Source organism: Nicotiana attenuata, unplaced genomic scaffold (genome assembly GCF_001879085.1).
Source record: "Nicotiana attenuata strain UT unplaced genomic scaffold, NIATTr2, whole genome shotgun sequence".
Classification (NCBI taxonomy): domain Eukaryota; kingdom Viridiplantae; phylum Streptophyta; class Magnoliopsida; order Solanales; family Solanaceae; genus Nicotiana; species Nicotiana attenuata.
This window is the reverse complement of record NW_017671444.1, coordinates 26,120-42,138: the sequence shown is the minus strand read 5'-3', so window position 1 is coordinate 42,138 and position 16,019 is coordinate 26,120.

Here is a 16,019-nt window from a genome sequence, read left to right as displayed (position 1 = left end):
AAGGAACAGGCCATCTATTATCTCAGCAAGAAGTTCACTCCATATGAGGCCCGGTATTCTCTCTTGGAACGCACCTGTTGTGCTTTGACTTGGGTCGCTCAGAAGCTAAGGCATTACTTCTGTGCCTATACTACATATCTCATATCAAGGATGGATCCTTTAAAGTACATCTTTCAGAAACCCATGCCCACTGGAAAGCTAGCCAAGTGGCAAATCCTGTTAAGTGAGTTCGACATTGTCTACGTAACTCAGAAAGCGATCAAGGGACAGGCGCTGGCAGATCACCTTGCTGAGAATCCCGTGGATGGAGAATACGAACCCTTGAAAACTTATTTTCCTGATGAAGAAGTATCATTCATAGGAGAAGATATTTCCGAGTCCTATGATGGTTAGAGAATGTTCTTCGATGGAGCAGCAAATTTCAAAGGAGTTGGCATAGGAGCAGTCTTGGTATCAGAAACCGGTCAGCATTATCCGGTGTCCGCCAAGCTCAGGTTCCCCTGCACTAACAATATGGCCGAGTACGAAGCCTACATCTTAGGGCTCAAAATGGCCATTGACATGAACATTCAAGAGCTGCTAATAATTGGAGATTTAGATTTACTCATACATCAGGTACGAGAGGAACGGGCAACCAAGAACTCTAAGATATTCCTGTATCTGCATCACGTACAGGAGTTGAGAAAAGAGGTTCACAAAGACAGAATTCCGATATGTTCCCAGAATCCAGAATGAATTCGCTGATGCATTGGAAACCCTGTCATCCATGATACAACATCCCGATAAGAATTTCATTGACCCCATACCGGTGAAGATTCATAATCAGCCAGCTTACTGTGCCCATGTTGAAGAGGAAGCAGACGGAAAACCTTGGTTCCATGATATCAAGGAATATTTGGTGAAAGGAGATTACCCGGAGCTTGCCAATCATACCCAGAAGCGCACGCTGCGGAGGTTGTCTAACAATTTCTTTCACAGCGGAGGAATCCTGTATAGGAGGACTCCTGATTTGGGATTATTAAGGTGTGTCGACGCAAAGGAAGCATCCAAGCTGCTACAGGAGATTCATGCTGGGACATGTGGTCCACATATGAATGGTTTTGTTTTAGCAAAGAAGATACTCCGGGCTGGTTACTTTTGGATGACTATGGAGACAGATTGCATCCAGTACGTCCGGAAATGCCATCGCTGTTAGATTTATGCCGACATGGCAAAGGTGCCGCCAAATGAGCTCAATGCAACAAGCTCACCTTGGCGATTCGCCGCCTGGGGAATGGATGTTATTGGTCCAATTGATCCCACTGCTTTAAACGGACACAAGTTTATCCTAGTAGCCATCGATTATTTCACCAAGTGGGTCGAAGCAGCATCCTACAGGACAGTGACTAAGAAGGTCATGGCAGACTTCATCCGCGATCGTATTGTTTGTCGATTCGGTATCCCAGAGTCGATCATCACTGATAATGGCTCCAATCTCAACATTGACCTAATGATAGGAATGTGCGGAACTTTCAGAATCAGCCACAAGAATTCCACAGCCTACAGGCCTCAAATGAATGGAGCTGTGGGAGCCACCAACAAGAATATCAAGAAAATATTGAGGAAAATGACAGAAAAGCACAAGCAGTGGCACGAGAAGTTATCGTTTGCTTTATTGGGGTATCGCACCACGGTCCGCACATCGACCGGGGCAACACCTCATATGCTGGTTTATGGTACAGAAGTCGTCATTCCCGCCGAAGTGGAAATTCCTTCCTTAAGGATCATACAGGAGGAGCCCTCATACTTGCAGAAATGGACGGGGAAGTTTGGCCAAAGCCGATTAATTCAGATGCAGTCAATCGCTACTATGTGTAATCTTTATGTTTTCCCTATATGATGTAAATTGAACTACGCCTGACCTGATTCCCGTTTAAGAGGGGATACATAGGCAGCCCTATGGGTTCGGTCACAATTCAATAAAATTTTTATTTCCCCCCGAAATTGGAAACTGGGGCAGAATTTTGAGGAGGACCCTCAAAATTCCGAAGTAATTTCAGCCAATCATCGCAAGCAGCAGTCAGAAGCATCAACCCATTAAACTGGGGCAGAATTTTGAGGAGGACCCTTAAAATTCCGTAGTAAGAGAGATTGCAATGTCTCAAACCGCGTCATAGTCGTCGGTTCATCTAAAAAACTGTTATACATTTGTGTTATACTTTTACCAAATCATGCATGTTTATTATCAAAACTGCTTTGTTCAGCAACGGTACCCCAGTAATACATACAGTATCACCAGATCGAAGCCAAGCAGGTCAAGCAAAGCCAGCAGGGATACGAACTAACCTCCCCTTTTACAAAACTCACGATTTTTCTTTGGATGCAGTTACTTGGATTGCAAAACCATCCAAACATACTATACACGAGGTGAACATTGTTCAAGAATACAACTCTCAGAACCGCTGCATTTATTCACATTTGCTATCCACACACAACAATGTCCCCAGCAGTCACAATATCGCGATCTACTATCAGCTAAGAAAGCTCCATTACCATTTGCCATTTTATTTCTTGCATTCTGCCTTCCGAGACTAAACTCTGTCTCCACCCGCATTCTTTGCATTTCATAAGGCTACTATTCTGCCTTACGAAACTAAACGTTGTCTCCATCTGCATTTTTGCATTGCATAAGGCTACTATTCTGCCTTCCGAGACTAAACGCTGTCTCCATCTGCATTTTGCATTGCATAAGGCTACCATTCTGCCTTCCGAGGTTAACCTCTACCTCTATCTGCATTTACATGGCTGAAAGATCGCCTCATACTGCATTTGCACGGCTGAAAGATCGCCACATACTGCATTGCACGGCTGAAAGATCGCCTCATACTACATCTGCATGGCTGAAAGATCGCCACATATTACACCTGCATGGCTGAAAGATCGCCACATACTGCATTACACGGCGGAAAGATCGCCTCATACTACATCTACATGGCTGAAAGATCGCCATATTTGCACGGTTGAAAGATCGCCATGTTTGCACGCCTGAAAGATCGCCACATGCTACTGCATCCTTCATGGGCTGAAATATCGCCTACTTATCCAAAGGCGTCATTGTTCGGAGGCACCATCCTCATAGCCCGAGAACACCATGTCATGGCCTGAGGATCCTTTTCAATCACTTGCATATCATTATTCAAAGGCATCATGGTTCGGAGGCACCATTTTCATAGCCCGAGAGCATCATTTCATAGCCTGCGAATCCTTTATTACATGCTTCATGTCCCAGGATGTCATGGCCTAAGGACGTCATCCTAACCGTCTGAAGGCAGCATTCATTGTCCGACGGGAACTCGCATCGTGTCTAATTTTATGCACAATATACGCTGGTATTATTTCTATTTGCAGGTAAAAACAGCACGCAACGGCCGTCCCGGCAGGAGCCCGCTCCAGTGCCCACAGCCACATCAAGCCTAACCATTCCAGTAAGCCACTCACTCGACCAGCCCAAAATATTTCATCCGTCCTTGGAAAATACCCGTCGGCATACTCCGCCGACGAATTCGGAACTACATATGGCCCGATTCCTGTAAGACCAGGGATATGTAGGCTGCTCAAAAGCCAGGGCACGGCCTAAACTTCTTCGAACCGTCTCGCTCGGTCAAAATTGGCCATCATATCTTTACCCGACAACTCTTTCATTCTTCCCGGGTAAAGAGGGGCAGCTGTTGATACCCAATTTTTCCCTATATATTTTAAATAGGCAAGATTCTTTCAAAATAGCATATGCTTGCATACATAAGTATGTCCAAATTTTTTATTATTTTTTCTTAAATTCTAAAGATTTTTAAATCAATTTATTGCCCTATTTTATCCCTAAAAATCCAATGATAATTTTCAAAATTATTATTTTTGATGATTCATTATTGGATTCTCATATTTATGCTAAAACATAGCTAAGATAATTTTTACATATAATTGCAATATAGCCTCTTTTAAGATTTAATTGCGGTTATATTCATAAAAATTAACCCCGGTATTTTTAAAGTGATAATTATAAATTATAAATCTTTTTAATGCTTTTAATTTGTTTTCAAAAATTAATTTGCTATTTTTTATAAAATAAATAAGGGAAAAGTGGCTATTTAAAATCTAGCCCCAATTGCATTTCAATTACAGCCTGAATGGGACCTCCAATTTAAACCCAATTACCCCAACCCAATTACAATCTGAACCGACCCAAACCCTATTCTCTAAACCTCCCCACCTACCCGTTCAATCTAGGCCGTTGATCAAAATGATCAACGGCCACCAGACCACCTTCCCTAATTAAACCCAAAGACCCCAAACCCTTTTCATTCTCCAAACTCCGCCGCCCCTGAATCCCCCCTTCCTCTCTCAATCCTCTCTCAAATCCTCTCAAACCCTAGCCGCCGCCATCAAACTACAACCCTAATATCTCCCAAATCTATGGATTCCAAGGTCGTCGGAGACCTGTATCCACCTCCCATGGCTTCTATGTGTCCGATTCTGTGGTCTTATGACTATATCATGAAGGGTTTTGTCCAGTCTTTGCTCGATGGCTATTCTCTGGTCGTCTCTGACCTTTCCACGGCCAGCCATGGCTATTCGAGTTAAACTCTTGACTCTCATGCTTAGATCGATGGTTTTCAAAGCCTTTCTCATCATTTGGGGTTCTTCTGAAACCCTAACCTCTAAGGTCCTTCCGATTTCTTTTAGATCTGCTTCAGATCTATGTTTTCTCTGAACTTCTAAGCGTTTTCTTAAATTCTCTTTAAAACTCTTCTTTCAAAACTCTTTCTCTTTTCCGATTAGGGTTTTCTTGTTAAGTTATTTCAAAACTTTTCTCTGATTTTGACATATGTCGCTATGTTTGCTCGTGTTATCCTGCTGCCTGAGTTTGCATGTTAAAGCCCTAATTTCTTTTGACTGTTCATTAGGCGAATGTTTGTTTGCTTGAGTTTTATCCGATTTGTTTGTTTATCCATCTTTAAAATTCTTCTATTGCTGAAAACGCTATGGCTTTGAGTCTGAGACTGTTAGTTTAAGTGTGTGATTCGATTTGAAGTTCTTTATTTCGAAAGCTCTTGCTCCTTTGTTTGATTCTTCTGATTCTGGGTTTCTATCATCTCTAAAACTTGATTATGTTCGAAACCCTAATTTTTCAAAGGAGGTTTTCCTCACCTACTACTGTGAGATCTTCGCATGCTTTTGATATTCTTATGTTTTTTCACTACTGATTCAACTGACTATCATGCTTTGAGTGTTGCTATCTATTGAATTTTCTTTTTGTGCTAGTATTGTATGCTATTTCCTTTTGCCAACAGGCTTGGCCTCGCATGTATAATGTCTATGCACCCTATTTATATGTTGATTCTCCTTCTTTGACCGATTTTCGAACTTGTGACTAATTTCAAACTTTTCCTTTGTGAAATTCTGATTTCGCTTGCCTGTTAAAGTTAACTGATTTCTTTCCTATTTTGCCTTACTGAATCCCTTCCAAAATTAGAGTATCTCTGTACCTAGACTCGATTGCTAGCTAAATGTTTTACTACTGCTTTTATGGCAACTGTCAGCCTGCTGACAAATTGATTTCTTTCCTTGTTTTAAACCTGTCAATACCCGTTAAACAAGTGCTCCCTTAATTAAAGGGAATCACTTGTATAATTGATTTCGAATCATGATTGTTTCCATGTTTGTGGCTTATTACCTCTCTCTCACTCGTTTTCAAAAAACAATAAATACCTTGTACTTCTTTTCTTTCAATACACGAACACAAGGCACAACACTTGAGTTCAAACACACACTACACTAAAACTCTCTCTCTTCTCTGCTACTACTTTGCTACCTTACCTAGCCGACTGAAAGCCAAGGCTAGGCTGTGGGGAAACTTGCTTGTTTTCTGCATTTTGCATTTCTTACTGGTATGTTCTAATTAAGTTTTCCATACCAACAACAACATGCTTATTTACTGTTTCTTGCATTCTTGCCTGCCCACTGATTGTGTTTAGCCCAGTACCCTTATTTAGCATGCTGTAATTTTACTTCTCTTGTTCTGAATCAATATATTATGACCTGTGAATCCTAAATCCCTACCCAATGTGTTTAATTAGTTTGGGGCATGACAATATTGGAAATTGCTGTACATGACCCAAATTTGATCCTCCTAGGATCACAACCTCCATGTTTCCCTTATTTATTGTGTGTTCTGGTTGATTTACAGGCATGTCAGCACTTCCTATTGTTGTGCATGCCCAAAGTTAACCCATGCCCAAGTGTATAGGCTCCTTGCAATGGATTCCCAATCCCCTGCCCCCTTTGTGTGGAGATATTAATTCCCTGAAAAGTTAATGGCTGTCTCCCATCACCCTTTCCCTCTCCTTTATTCCCTCAACCCTTAAAACTCTGTTTCTGCACTTTCACTCCCTTCTTAGACTAAAGTTTTGCCCCCTTCATGTGAGCCTTGCCTTGGGACCCATGAGCTCCCTCTGAACTTGGACACATGAGGGCTGGCATTTACACACTACACTCATCTCTATTCTGGTTGTGTAACTTGGGTGTGAGCACTGCCCGGGGCTCTTATTGAGGCCCTTAGGGAACTCTGACACACCTAGGTCTGAGAAAGGCTTTGAAATCAATGGCATTGGCAATGATACGGTTCCTTGCATATCTCAGATAGGAAGTCAAATCAGGCTTTCCTTTGGTTGTAGCTTTTCTTTCATTCTTTCTTTTGTAAGTCGGTATTTCTGGTTTGTAATAAGTTGTAATAAACATTTGAGGATGGCTAGTGAAAAGGGTGGGTGATCATGTATGCTCAAGGGTAGAAAGCATGCCTATAGGACTATTTTAAATTCTTTATGTTCAATTCTGCATTTTAGACACCATGACTATCGGGTTTATCTCAATCTTTTCATGGTCAATGTCACGCCTAGATAACCTGCCTATAGGACGTATTTAAATTCTGCATGCCACTTAGATATCATGTTTTAGGTTCTAAACAGCTGAAATAAGTGTCATGTTCATAATGCTGAAATCAGTAACATATAGAAATCATGCCTATAGGGGTTCTTGAATAAACTTGATTCTTTTCATTCACACTCAATGTTAGATATCATGTTCATAGGGTTTAAATCAGCAATAATAGATACCATCACCTGCAGAATCTGAAATTGGTCTGTTTTAAAAATCAGTCTATTCTGAATCAGTTTTAAACAATCTAATTCCCTTACTTAACGAGGTTTAGCAAGCATGCCCATAGGATCCCAAGCAATTCGTTATACTGTTTCGCCACATTTTGAATTAAGTAGATATCATGCCTATAGGACTCTGTCTAAACACTTAGGCAAGCCTTAGGTAATAGCAATAATAAAACTGAATTCGCCTCTGTTAATTGGTAACTGCTCCAACCAGCAGGCAGGCCTGATTTGGGCTGCTTATCTGAGGTATCTGATGAATCTGGCTCTGAATCAAATTCCCCTCGTCTTTAGTATTTCAATCAGACCCTAAATGTATGTGTAAGTCATGCTAGTTATGTGCTTTTGTTCAAGGAGGTGTATTTGAGCCTGTATCTGTTTATATGCTTCCCCAACATGCAGTATCTGTTCTTGTATGTCGCCTTAGATTTTATCCTTTGAAACCGATCAGCCTAATATCCCTTCCCTTTAGGAATAGTAGTCCTAAGTACCTCCGGGACTGATAGGAATGGGACGGGTAATAGCATGCAATAGTAATCGAGACCAATCCGCACTTTAGTACCTTAAACGGGGTGGGAAAGGGTAGATGTCATATGATGACCGGTGCGCTAATACCACGTGTAGCCCCTCTCTTGAGGAGTGATTACCGGGTATTGCATTGATGTGATCCATATTGTAAATAAACCTAGGACCCCTTTCCCTTTATTTGTAAACTCTTTTTAACTCTCCTTTCAATTGTTCTTTCTTTTCATGTGTTTAAATCCCCAATATTTGAGCCTAATTTATTTACTTGTTAATTGCACCAAATTCACAATGACTATCTGGCCAAGAACCACACTAGTGGATCCTGAGGGGTGCCTAACACCTTTCTTCAGGATAATTTCAAAGCCCTTACCCTGTCTCTGGTTATCAAAAGCGTAGTTGTAGTTGAATCTTGTAAGGTGTCCTAATGCACCATAAATCATTAGGTGGCGACTCTTCAAAAGTGCAAAACCTAGTTCCCAAAAGGAACGAGTTGTCCCATACCCAAAAATGTCATAAACCCAATTCTCCCGCCGCGAGGAGGGAAAAAAGTGGGGCGCGACACAAGATATGTCCACAAATATGGTCTTGTACTGGGTAACAGTCATGCTACCCTACTGGAGGTGCTCAAACTGGCTGTCGTAGTCCTCTCTTAAAGTAAAAGGGATGAACTTCTCCAAGAATAGCTATGAGAACTCATCCCAAGTGAGTGGAGGTGAACCTGCTGGTCTGCTTCGAACATAGTCATGCCACCATCTCTTGGCAGAACCAGTCATCTGAAACACTGCGAAGTCAACTCCATTGGACTCCACAATACCCATGTTGCACAACACCTCATGACAACGATCTAAGAAATCGTTTGGGTCCTCCTCATAAAGTGTACCACCAAAATGAATAGGAAAGATCTTAGTGAATTTATCCAACCTCTTAAGCCCCTTGGACGACATATCAGGTCTTCCCCCGAATTGTGTAGCAATAACGGGCTGAACTACCCCAACTACTGGAACTGCCAGAGTCTGATATATGGGAGACATCTGCTCGGGAGTGTGAGTAGCGGGAATCTAGGCTCCTACCCCAGCCTGAGAGATGGCTGGTGCTGCAAGAAATACACCAGCCTGCGCCACACTCTCCATAAGGCCCACTAGCCAGACTAAGGTGTCCTGAAGTACGGGAGTGGCAATGAACCCTTCTGGGACCTGAGTTGGTCCAACCAGCACGAGTGGAGCAAGGATCTCCTCCTTTTTCTCGATCTGAGGTTCTGCAATCAGTGCTGCTGCACAGGCTCTAGGCTGAGCTATCCTCTGCCTCTGGCTCGACCTCAGCCACGACCCCTAGCCCTGGTAGTGGCTACAACCTGGGACTTCGGCTCCCGCTCGGCTGTGGATATTATGTGTGTCCTTACCATCTGTGAGAGAACAAGAATAAAATGATTCAAACTTCAGCAAAAAAATAAAGTAGCACGATAGGGAAAGAAAGAAGTGACATTTCCTAAAGCCCTATAGCCTCTATAAGATAAGTACAAACGTCTATGTGCCGATCCTCCAGACTCTACTATGCTTCCTTATGACTCGTGAGACCTAGGTAACCTAGTGCTCTGAAACCAACTTGTCACGATCCAAAATCCAACCATGGAGTCGTGATCGCACCTAACATCCACTTGGTAGGTAATCTAACATTAGCTAATTAGTTAACCATTTTTAACAATTTAAAACCAGAACAGTAATAATTCAAAACTGAAATAATCTGAAATACATGTGATAAAGACATAAGTAACGCAATCTATACTCCTCCCAAAAATCCAGAGTCACAAGTACATGAGCATCTAGAATACTACAAATGAGGTCTAAAATGAAATACAACTGTCTGAAACTATAATAACATTAAAACAGGATAGAAGGGACTACAGGGACTGCAGACGTCAAGTAGCTCTACCTCAAGTCTTCTAGCAAGTCTATCCGAGCGAACTCCTCTATGCACCGCTGCGACCAATACTGGGATCTGCACAAGAAGTGCAGAAGTGTAGTATGAGTACAACCGAACTCATATGCTCAGTAACTGCCGAGCCTAACCTCGACGAAGTAGTGACGAGACTATGACAGGACACTCACTATAAACCTGTACGAATCATAATAACATAATACAAAATATAGATAAAGCAATAAACTCATAAAAACGGACCCGAAGGTCAACTAACAGAGGGCCCTAGAATAACATCATCTCATAACCTCATATCACAGTACCGGGATAAAACTCTACAAGTACAGACAACTATAACACATTATACATTGTTGCGGCGCGCAACCCGATCCCAAATTTTATCACAACACCTGTTGTGGTGTGCAACCCCATCCCAATATCATTTCACAATATATGTTGCAACGTGAAATCGGTTTCTAATATCATTTCATTTCAGTATTATTGCGACGCGCAACCCATTTCGAATCTCAACTCAATCATATACAAGTCAACACAATCAACAACGTAATCTCAACACAAAAGGGAAATAAAGCGGACGGAATATCGAAGAACTACAGAACAAATAGAGAATATCCAATAGCTCGTTTCCACAAACCTTGGCAACTCATCATTTCAAGAATAACTAAATGGCTCGCATAATTAGAATAACATAATAAAGGGCAACAAGCAATGCAAAGACAAGAAGAACAAGTAACAACATGAGACAATGGAGACATACAATTAATACAGGTAGGAACATATAGAAGGTAAGTATGTATTGAGTGGGGAAAGAATAAACTGAAACAAGTAGCAACTAAATAAAATATAATGCGTAAGTCATGGATAATAAGTACAAACATGTAGCAATTAAGGCATGAAATGAAATATAACATGAAATAAATAGTGACGTAAAGGTAAATATCCCAACCCGACTGTTTTTTTCCGATAACAACGCATATACACTCGTCACCTCGCATATACGTCGTTCTCACATATAATCCATGTAACAAAAAGATCAACCAGTTTTAATTCTCTCAAGTCAATGTTAGACACGACACTTACCTCTTTGTGCGACCAACTCAAAAATCAACCACAACTTTTCTTTCGAACAAGCCACCAAACAAACCAAATGTAGCCAAATAGCGTTCAAATAATTCAAAATAAGCTTTGGAAACTACCCACGAATGAAAAGGGTTTAATTTTGATTATTTTTTAAAAAGTCAACCCTGGCCCGCTTGGTCGAAATTTGAGATTTGGACCAAAATCCGATTACCCATTCACCCCCAAGCCCGATTATGTGATTTATTTTAAAATATTACCTCAATTTAAGGCCTAAATCTCAATAATAAAATCCTCAAATTCTACCTAAAATCCCTTATTTTTACCATGAAATTCCTAGATTTGATGTTAAAAACTCATAAAAAGTAATGGGGAATTGATAGAAAATGAATTAGAGTTGCTTACCAATAAATTTGTGAAGAAAAAATTCTTCAAAAATTGCCTCTAGAGTGTATGGGATTGAAAAATGGTATAAATGAGCTAAGTCCAGATTTTTTCCTCTTTTACCTAACTGTAGACGTCGCATTTGCGATGTCTTGTTCGGAAATGCGATGTCTGCAAATGTGAGACACTGGTCGCAAATGCGAATAATGCATCAGGTGCACCGAAGTCCTAAATGCGACATAACCTTCGCATTTGCGAAGGTCACCCCCTTCGCATATGCGAGCCAAGCTTCGCAAATACGAAGCTGCCAAATATTGCACTGCATAGCAAATGCGATGCCAAAGTCGCAAAAGCAAACACATCAGCGCTCACAAAAGCGACTCTTTCTTCGCAATTACGAAGACCCAGCCCCTTGCCCATGCTCGCAAATGCGATCAATTGATCGAAAATGTGAGCGAGACCTTGCAAATATGAGATATCGACTAAACACGACCATGGGAATGCACCACCAGTTCAAAAATCATCCAAACTTTTTCGTAACATATCTTAAACTTACCCGAGCCCTTCAGGCTCCGAACCAAGCATGCATAAGTATAATAACATTTTACAACCTTGCCTGCTACCTCAAATCATCAAAATAATATCAAATAACTCAAATCGATCATCAAAACTCAAGAATTTCAACTTATAAAACTTTTATTCATAATTTTTCACATAACGCATCGAAATGTGCTCGGGTAACCCCGGACCCCAACCAAACATGCGTACATATCCAAAAATATCATACGAACCTACCGGAATCGTCGAAATACGGATCCGACGTTGTTTACCACAAATATTGATCGTGGTCAACTCAAGTCTCATTTTGGGCAAAAAATCACATTTTCTTAAAAAAAATTACATAAAAGCATTTCGAAAAATAACACGAACCACGCAGGCAACTCTATAAACATCAAAGGAAACTATAAAAGGTCTCAAAATAGAAAAACTAAGTCTATTACCAATCGCTCGTCACATTAGAATAGATGAACAAGATCAGAACTTGTTTAGAAATTATGTTTAAATTTAGATAGGGAAAGAGGTGATTCTTAGAAAGCGAAAGAAAAGGATTTTGAAATTGAGTCGAAAAGGAGGAAAAAGGTTGTAGGCTGGGACGAGAATATAGAGGTGTAATCGGATGACAAGCGTGGCGGGAGGGGGAGATGGGGGAGAAAGAGCGTTGAAGAGAAATATTTAAATTTTCATGGAGGGAGGAGGGTTAGATCAAAACGTGGGAGGGAGGGGCTTAGCTGCTAGGCATGAGTTACCATTAATTGTCTATTTTAAAGGATCCTCTATTATTATAATTTGTATACAAATTGTAAATATAGATACAATATGCAGTTAAGAAGGAACTCTATAAAAGTGATAATTAAATCTATAGTTAAGCATAGTTATGTAAAAAAATAAAATGGTGTTATATATATATATATATATATATATTGGACGTTTATTTAGTACTCCATTGTAAATAAGCTTCATGAAGAAGCTTATTCATATGGGACTCCGCCGTAGATATGTTTATCTATTTCGTACACTATTGGAAATAAGCCTCCTGAAGAAGCTTATCATTTCGGTACTCCGTTATGGATAACCATTACCTCCGGTAGAATATTATCCATATGAGATATAGTAGCCGCTTACAAGCAGCTTATACAACAGCTTGCAGTAGCACCTTACACAGCAGCTTGCAATAGCACCTTACACAGCAGCTTCCTTTCTTCTATAAATAAAGGAGATTTCATTTCATTATGTACATGAGTTTGAAGTTGAATAATACATCAATCTCTCTCTCTCTATCTCTCTATTCTTGTCCTCGGCTTATTTACTTTCCAATTTTTATTTTATACACGTTATCAGCACGAGGCTCTGCCATTTTGAGCACTTACTTCGAATTTAATTTATGTTTCAGTGTTCATCTCCGATGTAAGGCGTACGTCCGTGGTTAGATCTTGTTCATTCCAAGCATCATAAGGCTACTTATATCGTTGAGGTGGTGAGTTTTTCTCCTTGGTAGTAGTTACATAGATATCACTTACATCTGGAGTGGCCAAATTTGCGTAATTTAATTTGAGCCTTTTACTTATATCTTAATATCTTTACCATCGCCTGCTTGGTTATATCTATGTATACAATACCTATTTGGTATTTGTTTTCATCCTAATTTGCTTAATAAAGGATTACAAAGTGGATAACATTGTTAGATCCACTTAAACTCCAACAGAGATTGCAAGAAATATACAACCACCAGAAGTGATTATATTTCGTATATCTCATTGTAACTAAAATTTATTAACCACCAGAGGTGGTATATGCCTATAACCGCCAGAAGTGATACTTTAGGCTTTCTATGGTTACAATTGAAGATAAGCTACATAAATATTCTCTATATTAAATGCACGCCTCGATTTGCTCCTGGAGTAGTAAATATTTTAAAAGAGGTTGAAACATCACAATTTGATGTGATTAATGCGCTTTCAGATAATTATGTTCGATTTCCTGAAGGATGAGAACTTTTGATAATATTAATCCATTCCCTGAAGTGAACGTGACAATATTAATAAAGTCGTACATATGAACGCGCTCTTGATGCAAATATATTACGATTCATCTCGAGAAGAGGTAATATGACTGATAAAATAAATACTCAATTTTTTGTATTTAAAATTTGCTCTTGAAGAAGTAACACAATTGAAATTTTCTCTTGAAGCAGGAAAATATTATGAAACTATGTCTTTATGTGCTTAAATAAAATAATAAGCTATCAAAGTTATTTTTGAAGCACATTTTCATTCCCTGGAGTGAATGAAGAAATACTACAACTCACCTCCTGAAAAGTTAGAATAACAAAGGATATAAATCTTGTTTTGTGGCATAATGATCATTGTCGCACGTACCCATTGTACGTAAAATATCTTGGATAATTTTATTAAATTTCATTCCAAGGCAAAAGTATTCTTGTAGAATGCTTTCTACTACAACCACATTAATATGTTATGGTTAGTTATCGAGTTCCCCGAAGGAAATAACAACTCATGTATCTCTCCCTAAAGGAGACATTTATCACAAAGTTGGTGATAAAATATACTAAAATTCTTAATTTCTTACATTTAAGAATTTTGAATTGTCTTTATATTATTCATTTGATTTTGATTTTATCTCATGATACCAGAAGTGTTTGAGCAATATTTGATAGTACAAAATGTATCAACAACTCCTGAAGAGCTAACTGTTTGTCTAGAAGACACATGACACCAGTAGTGTCCGATAAATATTATATTGTGGGCTCTCGAAGAGCTTATATACAAATATGTCATTCAAATTATATGTGTCGTTCCCTTTTTTTTCTCGCAAAATCGGGTTTCGACATTTCTAGGAACTCCTTTCCTTTTGGGATGGGGTAAGGGATTTGAAGAGTCGCCACCTAACGGATTAAGGTGCGCTAGGTCACCTAAAGCAATTAACTCATATAACCAGTTTACATCACCAGAGATCGGATAAGGGCTCGAAATTACCTTGAGGGGAAGGTTTTATGCACCCCTCGAGGTCCACAACGGTGGGTCCCGGCCGAACTCAAATTAAGCGAATTAGTCTTAAAAGGGAAGAAAACAAATTTAGACAAATAGATATTACTTTAAAACAAGAATTAAAGGGGTCCTAGGTTTTTTAGCCTATAGGATCATTTCCATGAAACACTTTGTAACTTCCCCAAGTTGGGGTTCCACACATAGCATTAGCGCACGAGTCATCATTTCCTTTACTACCCAATTACTATCTTTCATTTGTTACCTAAGCGTTCTAGTAGCTTCTAACTCATGCCTTATGCGTGCACTACCCGTCCCTTTCCTATGGTCCTGTAGGTATTTAGGGCCTCTATTTAAGGTGGTTCTAGACTGACCTATGTTGCCTAAATGATAAAAATCTAGGCGACAAACAAAATTCAAATAGGACTATCATGTAAGGAGCAGATAAAGGCTCATGTTAACCTCCACAAATAGACAACATATGCACGCAATTAAACAGACAACTTTATTGATTTAGGATCCTATAGGAAGGATATCTAGATGAGCAGAAAAGAATATAAGAAAGCCGCTTATTAAAACGAGCATTGGGAACTACGTGCTTGCCTACTGATTTAATTAAGTTCTGAATCTGGTCATGTTTCAAGCACCACGAGATCACAGTTTTTGGCCCAAGATTCTTAATAAACCTATAGGTTTGCCTACTGATAACCAGAACAGAATCCTATAGGCATGATGTCTAAAGGTTGATTAAAGACCTATAACATGATTTCTAAGTGAATTACTGATTTTTAACTCATGAAAAAAGATTTTATCTCTTTAGATCCTATACGCATGCTTTTGAATTTGCAGAATTAAGTAACTCCTATAGACATGATTTCTAGGTGTCGAAACTAATCTGTTTATTTCCTATAGGCATGGTATCTAAGTTAAAACTGATTTTTTACCTCCTATAGGCATGATATCTAAGTTGAAACTAATTTTTTACCTTCAATAGGTATAATATCTATCGATCACATGTGGGCACATTGCCAAGAAAGGTTATTATTCCAACAGATAGAATTCTATAGACATGGTCACTAGTGCATGCAAGTTAGAAATGTGCATGGATCCTATGGACAGGACTTCTAATGCAAAGGGGCCTATAGAAAGGATTTCTAGCATGCTAGTGAAATACAGCCTACAGCAATCAGAAAATCCTATAGGCATAATCTCTAAACAAGTAGTAATATTCACATAATCACCAACAAACCTATAGGCAGGATTTCTACCCGAGTTTCAAACAAAGATATAGAGAACCCCCCCCCCCCCGACCGACTTTACCTTTAACTAAACCCTAAACCGT